A 22019-nucleotide genomic window follows, 5' to 3' on the forward strand; every position below is an offset into this window, starting at 1 on the left:
CTCTCTGGAGACCAGCTGGAAGTCAGTTGTTGAAGGCATCAGAACTGGCAATGAAAGCTCATGTTTGGGCAACTGGCTCCTACCCAATACTTCTTCAAATGAAACATCACCAGTTAGGAGCCTAACCTACTCATTTCACAGTGGAACAACGGGACAGGCAGTGACACCCTGATCCTTCAAATACATAATGTAAGTAGCTAAAGGAATACTGTATTAAACACACAGAAGGATTAAAAAGACCTATGATGCCATATGTTTGAATGGGAACTTTGTAATTCTGGATACATATCAAGTGAGGACCACTTTTATCAGGAAGGCAAGAACCAAATGCTTTAGAAACCAAAGTAACAGCATGGTCAAAACAAACCAGGCTGCGCTCCAAATGGAAACTGCCCATATAACTCAGTGGCCTATGCAATCCCCTAGCTCCTTCCCTGCTGAATGGTCACTTGATAAAAGAACAGTTACAAGACAGACCCAGGGAAGCTGGGTAGCTGTGTCATTATCTCTCTACTAGTACATTTTGCTGGACATAAGATAAATATAGCTGGACATAAGGTGATAAATATAGCTGGACATAAGCACACTGCCATATCTACATGGATTGAGATGCAAGGTGGCTACCAGAAACACAAGCATACTTGAACATACACAAGACCTGGCCTACATCTGACTGTACAGACATGCTCAGAGGTCACTGTCTCCTCTCATCTGCCACATAAAACATTCGTGTGAGTGACTGCACAAGTCAAATGTGCTCAACAGCGAAAAATCTCAGTCTCAAACCTACTGTTTAGCATAGCCCATATAATTTTAGTTACAGAACGAGTCAGAGAGCAGGCACATACAGCTCAGCCAGCAGATCACCGAAGATGGCGAACTCAAGCAGACAAGAGCGACAGACTGCTGGGGCTAACTTCTGGGGCCAGCATAAGTGCAGCCAAAAGGGATATGGGGATAGGTCCGAATATAATTATGCTTCATTCCCCAGGAGCAACATGAAGCTGCTGGATTGCATCAGATAATCACGCCACAACATCACAAATACTTTTAAGGATAAAAATAGAGCAAGAAAAAAATTAATGCTTCTCATCTCTGCCTCCCTCCCCCCCCCAAAAAAAAAAAAAACAGAACCAATAGATCATCAGTCCTTCTTAAGACATTACAAAAAAAAATTAAAAAGGCCAAACCTAGTGTTTTTCCTTTCCTGTCAAGTTAACATTGAAACTTTGATATAGTATTTATTTTTTCTTCATCTAATTTCCTGCAAGTGCCCGTGATAGAGAAGGAAAGATTTGGAATATATATTCAACAAAAATTAATTCCTCAGGAAAATGGCTTATACCAGATGTCTCTGAGCTGTTAGCCACATGTTGCCGATTCAGTCTTTTGTTGTCATAAGCTACACACAGTTGCTCCAAGTATCATTCGTTCCTTCTAGTATCACCATCTAATCTGATTGAAAGACCAGACAGTAGGCTCCAAATTCCCAGATGGGGACTGCCTGTAGCTGCTAATAATTTTCACACCAGGGAAACATAAAAAGCTCTTCTTGTGTTAAGAGTGTTCTATTTTATTTTTAAAAAGGTACCTCAGATCCACATCTTTCCACATACTCATTCAAACCACTTGCAAACATTCTTGCACATTTTCACAGTCTGTTGCCAAAATATATAAGACCAACAGCATCAAATTACTTCCCCATCTTTTTGATTTTCAGACTCACACTTTTTTGGCTAGTCTGACGACTGAGTAAATTGCAAGGTGCTAAAACAATCAGATAAAACAAAACAGACCGTTACCTCCTCTTACTGGCACATCCTGTTCTCTTTATGCAACTTTTGTATTTGAATAATGATAGAGCTGGCTGTCTTCTAGCCACTGCTATTATAAAGCCAATGCACTTACAAGAATGGAATTTAATGGAAAAGACAAATATGAAATATTTTAAACAAGCATAAACCTTCAACCAAAGAGTGAGCCTGAGCTGAAACAACACATACAAAATTAACTTTCTCATGCATTCAGGACCCTAAACTCCTAACATTTTCAGTGAAGTATACACTCTTCTCAGCTATATACAGTATCTAAATGTAATACACTTACAGAAGTTTTTCTATTTTCAAGTTTCTTTACTGAATTCATTTATTTATTAAAACTGAAATCAACATAAAAAGTGTACATATTTTTCTTCAAAAAGCCCTCTTTTTTTCTCCTTGCTGTATTGCAGGACTGGAATATTTGATACGTCTAATCTGTCTCCATGGAAGTGATGTCAAAGTATAGCGCAGTCTAATTTTAAAAAAGAAAAATTACAGAAAACCTCTCTTCCAAAACTTCAGCAGCTGAGCAGTGAGGACCATCACAGGAAGGCAAAATGTTAGAGGTTATTCTTCCCTTGCTATCTCTGAAAATGCAACAACATATAAAATGTGTTATCTTTCTTATTAATGCAAAGGGAAATTCAGTTTTGCATGCTGTCTTATACAGATCTGCAAAACAGGAAATGATTGTTTGATAGGGACAATGGCAATCAGAAGCATCAACTATATTATACAACATGGAAGTTATCTTGTATCTTAGAAAGCTGCATTTGTTTGAATTGAAGGCATATTCATTGACCTGGAGGCCTGTCAGGAATTACATCATACCTAGAGAAACTCAACAAGATCAGAGATAATTTTCTACAGTCCATTTAAATTTCCAGCTACCACACACTTTCATGGTTTTTGTTCAAAGCCAAAACTTCACAGATAAGTTTGGATCTGCTCCTCCAAATCCTTTCAGTTTAAATTTTTCCACACACCTTTATCTTTACATGTGAAGACACAGAAAGGAAATAATATTTCTGTAGTATTGCCACTTAACCCAGAAATTAACACCTGACTTTAAAACAGTTCTATTACTGCACTATTTGGAGTTCCAAGACTCTCATTTGCTGTTTGAAATCAAACTTACAAATGCTTTCAGAATGGTTGTTCAAGGAACTCATCCTGCAGGCTTAAGAATGGTCCATACCCTGCCACTGGGGAAGAACATGCTACAGGCCAACTAGCAGGAAAGTAGCTCTGCAGAAAAGGACCTAGGAGACCTGGTGGACAACAAGCTGACCACGAGCCAGCAAGGTGCCCTCATGGCAAGGGGCTGCATTAGGAAGAGCATCACCAGTACGTTGAGAGAGGTGATCCTTCGCTCAGCACTGGTGAGAGTACATCAGGAGTCTTGTGTTATAGTCTAGACTCCTCAGCACTAGAGAGACGTAGACTTACTGGAGGTAGTCCAGCGAAGGACCGTGAAGATTGGAGCATCTCTCATAAAAGAAGTGCTTGAGAAAGCTGGAACTGCTCAGCATGTGGAAGAGAAGGCTCATGGGGATCTTACCAGTTTGTATAAAAAGGGGGAGATAAAGATGATGCAGTCAGACTCAGTCATATTCAGTGGCAGGGAAAATAGAAGGAATTCTATTTAAACATCAGAAAAATCTTCTTTAATCTGAAGGTGGTCAAACACTGGAACAGGCTTCCCACAGATGTTGTGGAGTCTCCATCCTTGTCGACATTCAAAACCTGACTACACACAGTCCTGAGCAACCTGCTCTAGCTGACCCTGCTTTATGCATGACAGTTGGACTAGACAATCTCATGGGGTCCTTCCAAACTCAGCAATACTGTGATTCCAGAAAAGGTTGGCAATCATATCACAAATTTCTCAGAAGTCAAAGCTAGGAGCTTCAACATTTGATTTAAGGTGTTTGAAAATGCATTTCCGTGACCACACAAGAGAGGTGTCAACAGTGGACAAGTAATCTCTAAAATATTTTTTTTCAAAGGGGCAAAAAATTCTAGCACTCTGTTCTATCACTCAAAATCACATTAAATTAATAAAGATCTGAATAACTAATAGAACTTAAATAGTGATTATTTAGTGACTTAAGTAATCACTAGGAATCATCAAGTAGTAATGATTTTGTGTTTTACACAGGTTTATGTCTTTCAATATTTTGTAAATGATCTGGAATTAAATAAAAACTGATTCATTATCAGATTTGTAGATTCACTAAAGCCTGCAGAATATTAAGGTAGAGAGGGCAATTGTGCAGAGTGATCTGAAAAGTAGTTTAGTAAGTTTAAGCCCATTCCTACAGCATATACAGTCAAATGCATGGTCATGGATATAGAAGCAAGGAATAACAATCATATCACTTGACTAAAGGACTGTATTTAGGAAAAGACTGACTTCATCCATTACGACTCCTAAATAATTGTCAAACAAGCAAACACAAACTCGCAGCCCAGCTCTGCCACATAAAAGGCTACACTGAATAAACTGTGAGTTTATTACTGTGAATAAACAGACTAGCAGCATGTAAGAATACCAAGATATAGTATACTTCGTCGTGTCACTGAAGAGAACTACAAAGAAGATACTGTAATTCTAGTCTCAGAAATGATATATATATTATTACATATATACAGAGGAAGTGCAAAAGTGATTTAGACTGAACTGACTCTTACATTAAATGAATTCAGAAGTTCCATCAGTTTAGTTTACCAGATCAAGCAGTGATTTCAGAGTGAACAAGTATATTCACTGAAACAAACCATTGGCTGTTTAAGAGGCTCTTTAATCTAGTGGAGAAGAGTAAAAGTAGAGACCATAACTCATAGTTAACACTAAACAAATTAAAATATATTTAAGTAATTTTCTAACAATGAAATAGAATAATGAATCATCTCTTACAGCTTTGAAATTTAGATTGCCTACCCTTCTGAAAGAATATAACAGATAATGAATTGTTAAACTCTATGCATGAAATGAGCTAGGGGTTGTGCTACCTTACGAGCTTGAACTAAATAATCTAATGGTCCTAACGCAAAATCAATTGCTTTGTGAAAGTGTCTAAACAACTGCATTTAATCAAAGTGCAATTTATTCTTGTCAAAACTTAGATTCATGCTAAAGTCACCTGTGTGACATCGGTTAAATCTGGGAAGAAAAGCAGGTAATCAGTATCCCCCATGTTCCACTTTTTAAGGCATATACTCTGACAGAAGCTGAATACTGACCAGACATTTTTTGTAAGATAAAACATTCTGTATATTTATTCTACCCTTCCTGATTGCTCACTCTGAATGTGCTAATATAAGTTTTACAGTTTTTCTGATCTGGAGAATAGTTATAGACTTATAACTTGTTTCCAATCAGAACCATGTGATTTTACCAAAGATAAAACATTAATCCTATTAACCAGTAGTAAAAATCTCATTAATGTACTTAAGTTTCTCATTCCAATTCAGCTGGTCTGATTACATTTCAGTGAAAGTACCATGTTATTTCTTTTATCCTCTACCCTGTCTCCACTACAATAAAGTGTCCGTGCAGAGGTGGGCAGTGCTTTACACTGCACTGAGTTCAGCAGCATGCAGATGAGCACAGTCCCTTCCTCTCTGGTGTGTAAGGGCTCAGGGCACACATTAAGGCTCAACCCTTCATTCTGCAAACAAGTGAGGAGCAGCTGAACACCGAGAGGCATAGGGCAGTGCTGAGTTAACAACAGATTTCTGTTTACAGAATGAACATAAGAACCTGACCAAGCAAAATGAAAAAGTCAACATAACAGTAGCAGATAGGAACAGGTTTGTTTTCTCTCAACAATATGGAAAAGCAAAGCTACTTTCATTTTGGGGCAAAACAAAATATTTAATTTTCTCTGACAAGAAACATTTTATTTTTACCACAGGCGTCGCAAAAGCAGCAAAACAATGGAACAGAGAACTGGAGTTAGACACGAGACCAAGGAGATGGCTCTTTTTCTACAGAAACCTCCAGTTTACAACAGCCACCTTGTTACATGCACGAGCCTGCTGAATCACTCCAAACTTGAAGAGATCTGAACTCATTAACTGCTCCTTGCTGAATGCCTGCAACACAAAGCCCTTGGTAATTCTGCTGGGATGCTCTGCAACTTTTCCTGTCTAAACTATTCTAATCTGAAATACCCATCAGGACAATGAGAGAAAAGCATTCTGTATCTTGACGTTTCTAATGTTCAGAGCCAAGGAGCCTAGCAAAAGCATGTTTCACTTAATGTTTAAGATCTAACTGACTGCCTATAGCTTACATGTGTTTCTACATTACCCAAGAACCATTTCCAAAAACCTCTTGCAAAGACAGTTTGAGATATTTTACTTGTATCTTCCTTTCCCAATAAAAAAAAAAAATAAATAGCCTACCACCTAATGCTCTGAGATTTCCTGTGATCTTACCATGCAGCGTAAGTCATTGTTCCATCTCATTTTAGGAAAATTACACCCCAAAATGGCTGTAAGGGCCATGGGACTTGTTTCTAACCAGCAGGTCCCTTCCTACCCCATTGACACCCTATCCACTGTAGTTATTTTCTAACACTTTTCCTGAGCAAAAGGGCTGATTGTGACCACTAATTCATCTCCTGTTGAATGCAGAGAAGAAAACATCTATTTCTCTCCCATACATTTTGATCTATCAGGAATGATACCTTTTCCCACACAATATTACAAACTATTTCTGTTTCTCCACTAAAGAGTCATTCAGCTCTGTAACATCATAGCACAGCATTGTTTTTATTAATTATGGGTCTCTCCTGAACACCAAAATGCCGAGCTTTTCATTTTGCTCTGCCTGTATACACTGGCAGTTGGAACACAACATTCTGACTCTGCAGACATGCATATTTTCAGTTCTCTGAGCAAAAATAAAAGTGGTACTAGGCAGCAAACCAAGCTTTGCTTTGTCCATCTGTAGCTGAAGTACACTGTCAATTAGACCCCATGCTCCTCTTCAGGAAAGACTTTATTATCTTCACAACCCTGTGGTGGCGTAGCAGCACCCACACTTCGCTGCAAACAGCCTAATCTCCCAATAGGAATTCTTATTAAAGTAGATGAGGACTAGCCCAAATAGATATAATTTTATCGTGACCTTTTTAGTGACAACATATTCAGGGAGAGCTTTCTCAGAGGAGTGAAAGAACAGATGGGCAACCAAGGCTAACAGCTCTGTTCACTTTACTGCATGGGATCTTTTTCTCACTGCACTCCCCAGATTGATTTTCATGCTTTATTTTTTGTCTGTAGTTGTAGCACATTTCCAAGGCATTATTTATACAGGTATTCTTATGGAACAAGCCCTAATAGCATCAACAACACTGTTCATCTGAAGTCCATTTAAAGTACATTTAGCTCATCCAAGGAATAGTGTCACATGAGACAGCATACAACTATCCTTGGTTCATTTCAGCTTAGAGCTCCAGCTCTTTTCAAAGCCTTCTTTGTATCCTGTAGCAAAGCGTTTCTAGAGTTTTACTCTGAATCAAAAGGTTCTGTGTATATGTCTGAGTGCTCACTGCAGGACTAACTTTCTATCATTCCTGACTGTGAAATGCATTAGATGCCAATGATAACTAATACAGCAGTCTGTAGGAAAGAATGTTTTCCAAACAGATTACTGAAAAGATACAGATGTTTGTACAGCTTATCTTTCTCCCAGGGTACTTTCCAGACCTCAATCACTGCATCAAAAATAATTTAAAAAAACAAACAACCAAACCAACCAACCAACCAAAAAAAAAAACACACAACCAAAAATTGGACATCAAGCACTACTTATTGGATGTCTCCAACTGCCGTACCAAAAATATTGCCCTTTTTACATACATAGTTATTAAGGATGTATTCATTTAGAAAATGTTTTATCATGTGTGGGTATTTTTCCACCCCCACAGAAAACAGCAACTGTACCCACTCTATGGATTACTTCCCCTAGGCCCTCAAGAGCAACAGGCATATCACACTCTGCTGCATGACACAAGTCATGAAAAAATTGAGTGAATTGAACTGTCTGTGCATGCTAAAAACTTCCTTTTATTTTTCCCCATGATGAAGCCCTCGAACATTTCTTCAAATTCCCTCATTCCTCCAGCAATTAACCCCTCCTAGTGAAAAGGGTTTGCCATTATTTTATTATTACAAACATCTTTTCATGTCGAGCCTTTTGTATATTTTCACAGTGGTTTTGTTCATTCATACTTTTATTTAGCACATTCTTTTAAAATATTATGTTCACGAGCCTTTGCCCTGAAGGGTATCCATCTTCTTTGGGCCACATCTGTCTTCTGCTTTAGTGCTTGTCCTTTGCCACACTATGGCTTATGTGCCAGTGCTCAACTCAACTAAAAAGAAAAAAAAAAACAAGCCAAACCAAAAACACATCTCATTCGATATCAGATTAGTATTATAATATTATCCATTGTCGTTATCAGGAATTATTTTAATCTAGCAGTGGTGTTACCATACGTGGGTATGTTCTGAGGTCTTGTAAACTCTTGCAAAGTGATACAATTCCACTACAAGTCTCTCCTCTACTCAAACTATGTGGATTTTCGTTTTTTGTCTTTCAGAATGTGTCACATAATGATCATCTCTATAAGCTTTTTGGGAACACCAACATTGCTATGTATGGTTTCTTGTATCCTTATGGTATCCTGGATCCTCCATCATAACTGCGGGATCAGAGGGCAGCATCTGTACTCCACATGTAAGGGTCTAAACCTGCTTCCTTCACAGTAACAAGCAACTTTTGTCAAGTGTTAATCCTGGGCTACACAGTAGCCTCTTTTTTGATATTTTGTTCCACATATTGCCCATAAACTGATCACAAAGCCGGGAGGGGGGCGGAAAGGCAGAAAGAAAATGGCTCTTCAGCCACATCACACGTGCAAATAAGTTCCTTTTTTTAATTTTCCTGTATTTTCTGTTTAAAAATAAAAAAACTCAGGTCATTCTTACATCATCCCCATGTCCTTTTTTCTCTTCCTTCCAAATGCTTTTTCTCATTCAATAATATTCTTTTTAATTTGAGAAACTAGCATTCCACACTACATTCACAATGATTGTACACGATGGGTTTGCAAAGTGGCATAATGAGGTTCTGATTTGTTCTCTGTTCCTTTTACAATAATTCATAATATTCCATCTGATTTTTGACTGCCACTGAGCACTGCTCTCCTGTTTCCATAAAGCTAGCTATTACCACTCAGAATGAGATTTAGGGTTGTAATAGTCAACTCACAACCTATCCAAGGATATGTAAAATTAGGACCATTCTTTCCCTTCCCCCTTAAGGGCATCACTATCTATTAATCTACATTGAATTTAATCAGCTGGTTTATCATAGTATTCTTGGATTGCTTTTCAGCTCTTTATCATCAGTAGATGGTATCATCAGCAAACTTTGTTGTCTCAGTATTCATTTTTTTTCTGATCATTTATGAATATGATAAAAAACAAATTGAAGCACAGAACAGCAGACTTCACTGGCAAATTCCTTCCACTGTGACAAAATGTTTTACCCATGCATGCATTTTCCCTAGTTTATATTCCACAATTAACCCATAGGAGAACCTTCCCTGTAATCCCATGGTCTCCTAGTTCTTAGAAGATTCTGGTGTGGAATCATGATAAACTGGTTTTGGAAATATGTTTATTTAATCCGGAGAACACTGACAGACCTGAAACTTTTGGAAAACAAACAAACAAACAAAAAAAACACAAAAAAGCCCAGAAGATGAAGGCTTATCCTAAGTAGATTTTTTGCACTTGTCCATCTAATACTGATGTTCTTCAGGAGACTTTGTTCCATCCTACCTGACACTGAATTTACTGACAAATCCTATTTGGAAAACAGGGGTAGAAATATGATAGAGATTTGCTTCTTTTGGTCTCAGCACTGCATGCCATGAACATGTGCCAAAGTTACAGCTCGCTCTGGTGAGAGTTTCTTCCAGAGTCCCAGTTATCAACAGTGGCTAGCACTGTCCTCATGAAACAGGTTCACAGGCTCACACCTTGGAGGGAAAAAAATGTGCTTGAGCCACATAGATATCCAGAAAGCATCTACCAGAGGCCATCAAGTAAGGGAACTAGAACCTACCTTTTTTTTTTTTTTTTTTTTTTTTTTTTTAACATCTAAATTCTTTTGCCAGGCAAATCTAGGAAATTTATTACCCACTCATTAACACCTTCAGGTTCACAATAGCTTCATTCACCTGGTGCTATTGAATAAATTCTCTGTTCAACTCTTGCACCGTTGTTATCTCCACCAGCTGCACTTGCCAGTTCAGTAATCTTGACAAGTCTTCATATCTATTGACCAATTAGCAATCATTAAACTGAAGTCCTTTGGGGTGCCCTTGGCAGGAAAGGGCAGAAGTAAAAAAAAATGAGGCAAAGAGAAACAAATAATTTTCAAATACAGCAAGGCAAAGTGGCAGAAGCCCAACCTATAAGTTCCAGACACCTGGGAAACCACTGCAGTTATTTTTAAGACTATCCTTGATTCTGGTGTGCTAAGTTTCAAGATGATCTTGAAAATCTGGAAGGTGTTATGAGCTGATTTACAGTGATGGAAAAGCTGCACTGCAGCAAATGACAAAAAAAAAAACCCAAACCACTCATTCAGGCATCCAAGACATGATTGAGAGGTGAGCCAGCTAGTCAAAGTACCTTTACTAGGATAACTTTGTAATAAAAAAATCCCTTATGATTAGTAAAATATAAAGTTCAACAATATTAGATTAAAAAGGGTTAGAAAATCACAGAGATTTTAATTAATCACTGAATCAGCTGAGCCATGGATCCAGGTACAGGCTTTCTATATAACCATGCCTAATTCAGCATTTTGGCACTATGTATTTCTCACAGCTCTAACCAGGGAACATCTCATCCGGCAAGTTCTTAAATCCATAAATTCTTAAGTTCCTAAAAAAAGTCCCTGCAAACCCCATCCAAGTCCTGGTACCACCACCTCGGTGTATTTGCAGTGCACAGCTGAACTCTACAGAATGTACGAAATAAACAGCTAACATTCATCAACACAGAAACACCTCTCAATCATTCATCGACACAGAAAGCCTCAAGGACAAGCTGTGGCCTTTGTGATTAGTAAGCACAGAATGTATCGATGGGTACACAGCTTCACTCCCTTGTGGCTGTATTGCCAAATTCCTTAAGATAAGCCCCAAAGGGAGGAAGACATAGACTGAGTGAAAGCAGATGTTCAGTTAATGCCTACACTTTAATTTATGACCATACCCTTGAAGAAGGGCTGCTAAAGGCTAGACAATCACCCAAGAAGCAAAAAACTGAGAAAGAAGTAAAGGTGGTATGGGGAAGACAACCACCGACTCACTTGGGCCAAGGGGTTGGTGCACCCCATTCCCCCTCAATGCATATGCAGAACCCATGCTCCACCCTTTCCTCGTCTCTCATGGAAATGAATTTGTGGAATACCTGCCTCTCTTTGTCTCCTACGCTCATCAGCTGATAAAGATTAACTTAAAATGTGACAGAAAACTTTCCTGCATGTGCACCCACCACCCAAGATTTATGGACCTGAGACAATGCTGGAATGAGGGGTGGTGACTGAACTCTTCTCCCTTCCTTTCCTATTTTCTTTCCTTTCTTTTATTTCTTAAGCTTCTAATTTTCTTTCCTTTCTTTTATTTCTTATAGATTTATCAATAAGAGACCCTATTGCTTACTATCTTTTTCCAAGTTTAAGATGTTTCTACTGCAAGTAAAACATTTTAGCCAGTCGTTTAGTGTCATTTCATCTTAATTTCTCAAGGGGATCACAGAACCTTTACAACTCCCTGGGCTCCCAGTCCAGGTCATAACACCATTAGATCCAATTTAGTCAATATGTTCAGAACGTGTAAGTTTTAACAAAAGAAACATAAAAAGGTGGTTGAGCTTCCTTCACACCCCACTGACGTGCTGAAACTCAGAATATTGAGATTGGAAGGAATCAGCCCCTGGGGTACACCAGTATTGACCAGCCTCCAGCTGAAATTCATGCCACCGTCAACAACCCTCTGAGCCCAGCAGTTCAGCCAGTGTTTGGTCTACTTCACTGCCCACTTACCCAATCTGCACCTAAGCAGTGCTCACAGCATCCAGGAGCCCCTTCTCTTTCTGTCTTAGAGACTACTCTCCCACCTCTCTGGACTTTGAGCTTCTTGTTGAAACTGGTTTTTCTTTTCATAAAGCACATCTGCACTGCGGAAAATGAAACATTTTTGGCTGCAGCACTACTCAGATTAGCCAAAGTCTGTATTTAATTCTGGAGTGCAGTCACAATTGCTATAATTATGTATTTTTAAATACACAGTTGAGATTCTTCATTGTAAATTAATATTTTTATATAATAATGAACAAAATAAATGACCATGTATTAAACAAAAATTATTGTAAGGCAAGAGGCACAACTTGGTCTCATCCCTGCCTCAGTTAACAGCACAATAGCATACACAACGTATATCTTTATCAAGAGACATCATGAAGTTTCAAGGCACAAGTAAGACACAGGACAATGATCATGTCACCTTTGAGAACAGCAGGTAATCTGGGTTCAGCTCAGCATCCACACATAGTTCAATAAAAAAACTTTAAAAAAATAAAACGCATGCATGTCAGATGAGCAACCAGCTCTTGCGGTCACAAGTCCAAGACAGGGATGGTTAGGCATGGCAATAAAGAATGATGCTTATCCCTGAAGTGTACTAGGTTAATTATACAAGATAATGAAATAGCCGGATCTTCATTACCCTTCAGTGGATAGCTAGAAAACACACACACACAAAATGAGCTCAAAGACTCTGAATTCAATCAATGATGTTAGAGTGAACATGTCTTTTGGGACAAGAGGGAAGACAGAAGCATCTCTGTGAAACCTTCAGCTGTATACCGCAACAAGAGGAGATGAAAAGCATTGCTAGCTGAGCATAGCTGCCTATGGAAGAAAAAGGAGAACTCAAAGGACTAGACTAACTTGTGAATATGAAACAGAACTGAGAAGGAGGTTTGATGCCCTAGAGAATAAAAGTGAAAAAATAAGGGTAGCAAGAAGGAAGAAAACAGATACTAGGTCTGAAATAAGACAAGAATACCAGGCACTGGAAACTGAAAGGGAACCAATTCAGTACACAGAAACACTGAAGGAAAACAGCAGGGACATTTGAGCCCCAGATACAATTATAAATGGCATGTGGCAGAAAGGGCTGAAGATTCACACCACCACATGGAGCAGCAGGTCTGTGCGACTGCAGCTTCCTTGTTTCTGACTGTTAGTCTGGTTTTTGAAAAAAACAAAATGGTATCATGTCTGTTAGGTGCAACTGGCAGGTGGACCTGCAACTCAGAAGTATCACAAGGAACCTGGAAAACAATTACAAACCCCCAAAACCAATACTGCCCAATTCCCTCTGGAAAAAAAAAAAAAAAACAAAAAAAAAAAAAAAAACAAAAAAAAAAAAACACCACAAACAAACAAACACACACCACTATCAATGACTAACTGCTTCAGGGAATACTTGCAAACAAGTAAATATTTGTATGAACTTCAGGGACACCAAGTCTCCAGAGAGGAAGTAAAAAGCCTAATAAGAGAATAAACTAACCAACAGCTAAATGATGAGTGGTATAAGGAAGCTTCTGTAATGTTTGACTGTTGAGATGCATTTACCGAAGGAAGTCACTTTTCAAGAGAGAAATTTTACTCGAATGCCCAAGCTACCTGGCATCAAAGTCAACACAACTGATAAAAAGAGCTTTAAAGTGGGAAATAATAGATCTCCAAACACTAGCAGAAAGACAAAATATAGGGTAAATGAGAATTCAGACATGGATTAAAAAAAAAAAAAAAAAAAGTTGTTGCAGAAGAACATATGATAAATAAAAGAATTAAGACTGTGAACAGAAATCAGGTAACAGGAGATGACATGCCTGAGTCTGCTCTATATAAACAGCAGAGTAAGAAACAACTCTCAGGAGCTTCCTCAACACAACAGAAAATCTTGAAATACATTTATAGGATGTGAAAATGAATGTTAAGGAAAAAAGAGAAGTTTGATAACATAGAATTCAGAACTGGAGTATAGATATAGAAGGACAGATAGATACCAGTCAGGAAAGATAATATTAGAGATGAGCAGTGGGATATGCAGCAAGCTATAAGGCATTATGAAGGAAAGCATAGTTTTTTGATAAAAGTCTGTTTTTTAAAAGATAAAAGAGGTTCTGCTGGAATCAAGGTGAAAGCTTATGAGATCCATGGTCAGACATAAATATGGATAAAGATCACTGTAACATCATTGGAAAGAAAAATACTATTAGCTATTGTAACAATATCTATTATGACAGGAGACAAACTTCCTGACAAAGATTAGAACTGACTGTAGACAGTAATAACAGCTAATGATATAGGTGAAGGCAACCCACTGTTGGATGTTACAGCCAACAAACCTGTGTAACAAATAGTCAGAGCTAACAAAAACTTACATTATTTAGATTTGATTTTGTCATGTAACGAAGATTTAAATAGTTTACCACTGAAAGCTGAGTTCGTATAAATTAAATCAAAGGACTAAAATAATAATTTCATAACCCAATTATCAACTTCAAAAGGGTAAACTTCAGTAACCTAGGGAGCTCTTCAGGGAACTCAGATGAACCAACGAATTCAGAGACTAGAATATCTTTATGTCAAAGATAGTAGGGTGACTAGGAATCTGTATTCCAGACATCTGGAGGGGATTATTGATCTGATTAAACTGAGAACCATCACAAAGTAGACTACTAGCTGCAAGCAAAGAGCCAAAAAATGCAAAAGGATTATCAGGGTCATCCAACCTCAAGAAAGCAAAGTCAAAAAAAAAAAAAAAAAAAAAAGGAAAACAAACAAGCAAACAAACAACAACAACAAAAAAAAAAAAAAAAAAAAAAAAAAACGCAGATCATGTTTTGGTGAGTCCAAACAAAGACCTAGGAGTCTAAATTGGACCAGAAGCTGAATTAGTGTTTTTCATCTGTTTTCAAACAGATTTTGATGACTGACTATCAAGACTGGCATGGATAACAACAAGACCATTGGACAGAAATTGTCATAAATGAGGTAAAAGCACCAAAAGATTCAAAGCTTTATGTACTCTTAACTGGGAAAGAGTAACACTTCTTCACAGCAATACCAACAGATATAATGAGGAGGAGACCGCAACCTTCCCCTTCATTGCTACTTCAGACGACAACATTGTTACAAGCAAAGGTTGGGCTTTTGCTTGTAAGACAACACAGTTTCTCAGGTCCTTGCCTCTGTGTGAAGATAGTTCTGGCAGCTTTTTTTTCGTTCCATAAACTCAAAGAGAAATGGGACATGCCAGCCCACACTAGCTTTCGCTTTTCACCACCACGTGGAAATAAGGGTGTGCAAATCCTGGGGATCTTGAGAATTCAGCAACTGTCAGAATCACCTTTCACTCAAAACATATGCTTTGATCTATTCATGCCTCAAACCTAACTCATGTTGCTGAGAAATTAATTCACTACAGTCCACACCACCACTCAGCAGTAATCTTCAGGCAGCTCTTTAAAGTAGCACACTCCTGCCAACAAACCCAATACATAAAAGAACCAAAGGTCTGAAACCATCAGCAAGAATATGACCTAACCTAATGACAGGACAAACTGAGGAAATGTTCAAGAATTTCAGAAGGCCACATCCCCTAAACACTCCATTCCATCAGTGGTCTAACAAAGTGCTGACAGACCTCAACGCTAGTGACATATGACAATACACTCATGGAACAACTAACCAGAGGCTTGGGCAGCAGAAGCAAGCACAGAAGTTTCCTCAGCAATGAAAAGAATGTAAAGAAACAGAGGAAAAATCTGCTCTTTCCACTTCATCAGGCCATGGCAGGCAGATCCATTCTTAGGAAGTTTCTAAGTTCAGGACATCTGGGTTTCAACGTTTTAGGTAGGTCCTGGAACTGGTATGACGTCACACAAAATAGCCAAATTTAAGCTAACCTTGATATTTTTATCCAAATGGCAATTACATATCCATTGTAATGCTGACGTTGGTATACCCTGCAGTGCAGACAATGAACAGTCTGTGCCACAGCAGGGTCCTCATTTCAGATGAAGTGGATCTCCAAGTACCTCTTCAGCATTTCTGAACAGCAATTTATGCAATTTTGAATATTTCCAAGAAAAGGTAAGCTATTTCACTTCCTCTATTCCTTCAGATCTCCAACCAGACCTGGTACTCCCTTGAAAGTCTGGAAATCCATGTTAAGGATTCATGAAGTGGGTATCCTGAAGAATTGTGGTTTATAACAAAGGTCTTAATTAGGGGCACAAGCTAGCCTGTAAACAAAGTTTCAACTGCTTGTATATACAGTCTGTGTAATGAGCTCAGATTTCATGCCTTATTGCACAAATAACACCCTTATTACAATAAAACAGTATAATCATACTTCTTTCAAAAAGTATTCCTAGTACCATAAACGTTTTACTTTCTGCATTATGGAACACAGTGAAGCAATTGAAGCTACAGGCAACAAATACCTGAATAAATGCTTTGCAAGTACCACCAATACCATATTGCCAAATATCATCCCTTTTCCTGATTTGGAAAATGATCCCAATAAACTCATGCATTGGTTCTTTCCATTTTAATCACGTTCAAAGTGTTACAAACAGAAGTTGCTGACACTCATGATTGCTCGTAAAATATGAGTGAACACTTAATGTGTTCTGTAAAAGTATAAATACATTTATAAGTATCTTGGGTTGTATACAGGTTATATCATTCTGTTTTAGCAGAATTTAACCAACACATTTTCTTAACACATCTTAATCAGTTTTACAATATGCAAGAATAATGGAGTAGTCCCCAAGAACCTGGTATTGCACTATTTCCTCTGGCTACATTCCCAATGAAATCAACAGGGACTTCTGATTAAGTAAAGAGTTCCGGTCATGATATAATAAAAGCATAGCGTGGAACATTCACTGAAGGTAAAATGTGCTTCTATCTTCATTCTCTGGAACTGAGCTCTTTCATTTTATATCACAATAATGTGACCTCGGCTAAACGAGTCATGGTAGTCCACAGGTCCTCATTCTTATCCTGTACTAGAACTCCAAACTCTCACAAAATCTGCTCAGTAAGTGTACCCAATATTTATGAAATGTTTCATTAACTAGTATTTCTTTTACAAAGTGGTCCACAGGAATCTTTAAATTTCAACACATGGAATATATAGTGGGGAAAGAATGTCACATATTTGATTTTTATGAATGATGGATATGTTACAAATGATTTAGAATTAATTTTCATTTCAGATCTTGATACTGTCAAGATGACAAAAACAGACAAAATAGTCACATCGGTCCGTAATAAATATTTATTTGAGCTGTACTTTATCCTCAAAGAGAGAATGCCCATTTCTGCAATCAGTTTTCAAAGAGACTTTTATGCCTGTGTCAGAAGAATAACACAAAAAGCACATTTTCTGATCTTGCTTGGAGAGGTCACTCCAGCCCTGGATCCAAAAACCATGGGTGGGCTGCTGCCAGGCGGGACATCCTGCACACCTGCCCTGTCCTTGGCCACACATCCACGCAATCCACCTTCTTCAAGTGCTAGCACAGCTGTAATGCAAGTCAGGTAAGGAGCTGATCTCACCTTTTTTCCTCCCAGATTACTTTTCCCTCAGGTTGCTGCACAGATTCAGCTTGCAGCACTGCTACATGAGAACTTTTGCCAGCACAAGGGAAGGGACAGAAATGCATGCAAGAGAAGGCCGGGTTGGAGGAGACAAGACCACATCTAGTGTGTACTTCAGTCATCTCGGAGTGATCACAGACACTCCTAACTCTAAGATACTCCATGACACTTTTCGCAACCACGCCATTAGATTCCCGTCTCAGTAATTACTGTATTAATAGCTATTTGATCTTTAGTTCAAAAAAAGTTACTAGATCCTTATCACACACAAAGTACTTGTGTACTGCCAAAGACAAAAAGGCAATTTCAGCGCTCCGCCGAAAGCACAAGGAGCCGTTCAGGAGCGGCAGGCCACAACGGGATGCGCCTCTGCTCCTCCGCTCCGCCGGTATCAGGATCGTCCCTGGGAGACCTTCCCGGCTTGTGGGAGCAGCCACAGCCCGCTGCCCAACCCAGCCAGCCCCCACGCTGGATCCCCTGGCATCGGGGGGGGGGGGGGGGGGGGGGGGGGAGGGACACGGACACAGAGAAGTAGCTTTTCGAGCATGCATGTGCACATACATACGTACACACACCTATTGCTAAATACCTGCTATTTTGTCGTGTAACTGCTGTATTTCTACAGTACCTTTTGTATTTGTCTTACGTGGGTATTTAAGGAATTATGTTCTCCTTATCAATCCAGTTTTATTATACAGAAGGATCTTTGTTGCACACATATGCGTGTATATACAATATACATATATATGCCATATATCTATACAGCATCTCTGCACTTTAGATCATATACACACACACACACACACCCTTGTATCTTTCTCTAAAATGCTACCCAAACATCCCATTATTTAGCAGAGAATAAAAATCTTATCCAAAGCTTTTAAGCCTCCAGTACAGTGAAATTATATTCTGAAAAAAATAGCACTGAAATGTTTTGCAATACTATAAAAATAAGACTTTCATCTAATTTACTTTCCATAGAGCATAACTTGTTGCCCAGAAAGAAATTACTACTTTATCAACAACTATATTTGATATGATGTTAACTAAAAAGATCACCAGTTTCAGAATAGAATGAGGATTATTCTATTTTTTGCCCTAAACCTAGTATGGGAGTGAATACACTGGTATTTTGCCCAGCTTTCAAGGACACAAGTTAAACCAACAGCCCAAGTAAGTCTTGTAATTCAGTAACTATCTTTAGACTAGCAACTAGCACAAGCAAAATATGCCAAGAAACACCTTATTTAAATCCATGCACATTTAAGATCAGAAAAATGACATGCTACATGTGGAAACGGGCTGCATAAAATGGCTCAAGAATTTACTTGAACACACACACTCCCTTCCACCCTCACTGAGAGAATTATTTTATTTGGCTTTCTCAGGCAGAAACAGCAAAAGCCAGCATAGAACCTTGCCGTGCCTGCACACACACACCCCGGTCTAAAATCCTTTGGTGTGGCAGCTGTGTATGTTAAGACCCAGGAGAGGAGGCTTCACAGAATTTAATTGCAGGTGGGAAACTGGAATAACTTTGTAGGAAAGGAAGTTATATCGCTCCCCAGTGACTGAACAGCAGAAGACAAAAATGACTTCAAATACCAACACAAATTTCACTTCAGCTGCCAACACAGAGTTCACCCACTACATCATGAGCAACCACCCTACCCCAGGTCTGGCTGCCAGCACCTGTTGATTACACAGGTAATTCTGCAGTTACCCTGGGAGGAAATATGCTCGGGCTCAGGCAATTTGGCAACATCTACCTTATCTTGACTGTCTCTAAACTGTATGTTCCTCATTCAAGGCTGAGATTCCCATCTCTTTCCCACTGGGCCGCATTTCAGTGAAGACTGATAACAAAAAACACATTAATGACATCTACCTCCTAGGTGTTATTTGTCCAAAGTAACCAAATCTGTCCCCTTCACGGAATGGCAATTTCCTTGACTATCCGCTTAATGCTAGAGCACACATACAATTATTTCTTGCTACTTTTGTACCTTGTATCCTATTTTGTGCCATTATCTTCCTGGTTTTGCTGTGCTTCTCAGAGTAACCTGATCTTTTCTCTTCCTCTCTGCCGTCCTTCTTTCACCTGAGGTAAATGAATAACTTATTTTGAAAAGCTGCAATCTTACTATGTTTCTTATTTTCCATGCAAAGTGTAAAATTGTATATGTCCTTACTACTCATGTGCCTAAGGAATCTCTGCCCCCCTTTGGCTGTCTTATTTCTCAGACAAGTTTCCTTGAAAATGGTATCTTCCAGATATAACGTTTGAGTTTATTGAAGTCTACTTCCCTAAAATCCACCATTTCTGTTTTGCCAGTAGTCCTCCCAGGCTACCACCTCCTGAGCACTCTTGCCTATCTTGCTTTCTGCCTGAACAGTCTCAGTTCACTCCCCAAACCAAAAATCAAATCTAGAATACTTTCATCTTCAGTTATTGGGGTTTGATTTCCCCCCACACACACACACACACACACACACACACTTTGTATCAAAAACATCACCAGTGCCTTTCAAGGACCTGTTGAATAATCTGTATCCTGCTATATTCTTTTCCCAACAGAAATCTAGACAGTTAAAGTACTCTGTTATCACTAAATCCTGTACTCTGGAGGATTCTACAAAACACTAGTGAAAATCTCCATCCAGCTGGTCATCCTGATTTGGTGGCTGAACTCTGTTATAGTGGTCTTGAGTTTTTTGCCCCCTCATCACTGAGAAAACCTGAGCAGGTTTAACTCCCCTCTGCATTCTGCATCTCAGAATATGAGTACACCTTTAGATATCTGGACTCCTCCTTCCCCGGACAAAACTCCCTATTACCTTCTCTGACATGTCATATCACCTCACTTCTATTTCAACTAAATCATAATTTTGATCATGCATTAAGACTTCATATTTCCTCCCGCTTATTCCTTCTTACCATGGTCATACAAGAGGTCCATCAGATCGAGCCAACCATCTACATAGACTAGAATAACCCTGTACCTGTTAGTTTTTGTCCTGGTCCAAGACTGCTATATATGCAGTTAGGATTTTTTTAATCTTCCTTTTCTTTTATAGAAACCCCCTTTTTTACTAGGTTAGTGAACTGGTAAATTCAATGGTAACACACTTTTTACATTTTTCTTTAAGTATGCTTTACGCTATAGTCATCAAATTGTCCATTCTGTGACCACACACCTCTCTCCAGGACACCTGGAGCTGCATGAAGCTTAACTGGAAAACCCAATCCACTCACCCTGCTCTTAAATGCCAGCAGTCACTTTTGATCCATTCAGGATCACTTCTAGTACTGTGTTCACATGGGTGGGTAATATTGGATGGCCTCAATGAACCTTGGAGATTTTGAAGTATTGTATCTGATTTGGGATCCAAGCAGGCAACACATGACCTGGACTGTTATGTGAACAGACTGTCTCCTGAGATTGATGGAGAGTGCAATCATATATTGCTTCCTCCTAGGAGCAGTGGTGGTGAATCTTACCACCTATTGCCTACAGAAGCTTTCCCTTTCTGCTGTGGGTGGTGGATCTTCATTTGCTGCTAGGATGTTGGACTTCTTTTCTGATTTCAACTTCCTCATTTAGCATATTGTTGACTTTCATATCATCACTGATGATTCTCAGCCTGACCATTTTCCCCTGCAGATCACTTGTTTGTTTTCTAAGAGATTTCCCGAGGATACAATTCTTACAAAGCACTTGTCTCCTTTCCAATCTTTACTGGAAAGAAAATGTAGCAGACACCTCCCATTCACTTCAGTTCACAGCCTCTTTCTGAATGACCCTCTGCTACACACAAAACAAGGGCTGGGAGCCAATAAAATGCTGGTTCACCATACAACATGTTTAGCACTTTTTCCTTATAATGTGATACTTGTTAACCCTCCTTAAACTATATTTTTGCTACCGTTATTTTTAAAGCCCTCCCAAGAGCTTGTATCTTACTTGCTAGACTAGCAGCAGAAACAACTGGATTCAGCCTTCAGCTCCTTCGTATCTGGTAAGCCTATTTATCATCAGACTTTTGGATATCATGAGAGCTTTCATCTCATTTGACAAGACTGAGTACACTCAGGAAGCCTTACTAAACAGACCAGAAATACACATGGCATTTAAAAAAAAAAAAAAAAAAAAAAAAAAACCACACCCCAACACACAGCATTAAAAACACACATGGCATTCAAAAAAAAAAAAAATTGAAAAAAAAAAAAAAGAACCAGTTGCAGCATCTCTGAAATTATTCACACACATCAGGCTTAAGGAATAAACAGCCTGATAAAAATCACACAGCACATTCCAGAACACATTTACTTAGGGAAGCCATTAATCAATCATGATTCATATGAGCTACCAGTATCCCTATGTAGGAGGGAGATAGATGTCTGGCGATTT

The sequence above is a fragment of the Tyto alba genome, unplaced genomic scaffold (assembly GCF_018691265.1).
Source record: "Tyto alba isolate M040663 unplaced genomic scaffold, T.alba_DEE_v4.0 Super-Scaffold_27, whole genome shotgun sequence".
In the NCBI taxonomy this organism is placed as follows: domain Eukaryota; kingdom Metazoa; phylum Chordata; class Aves; order Strigiformes; family Tytonidae; genus Tyto; species Tyto alba.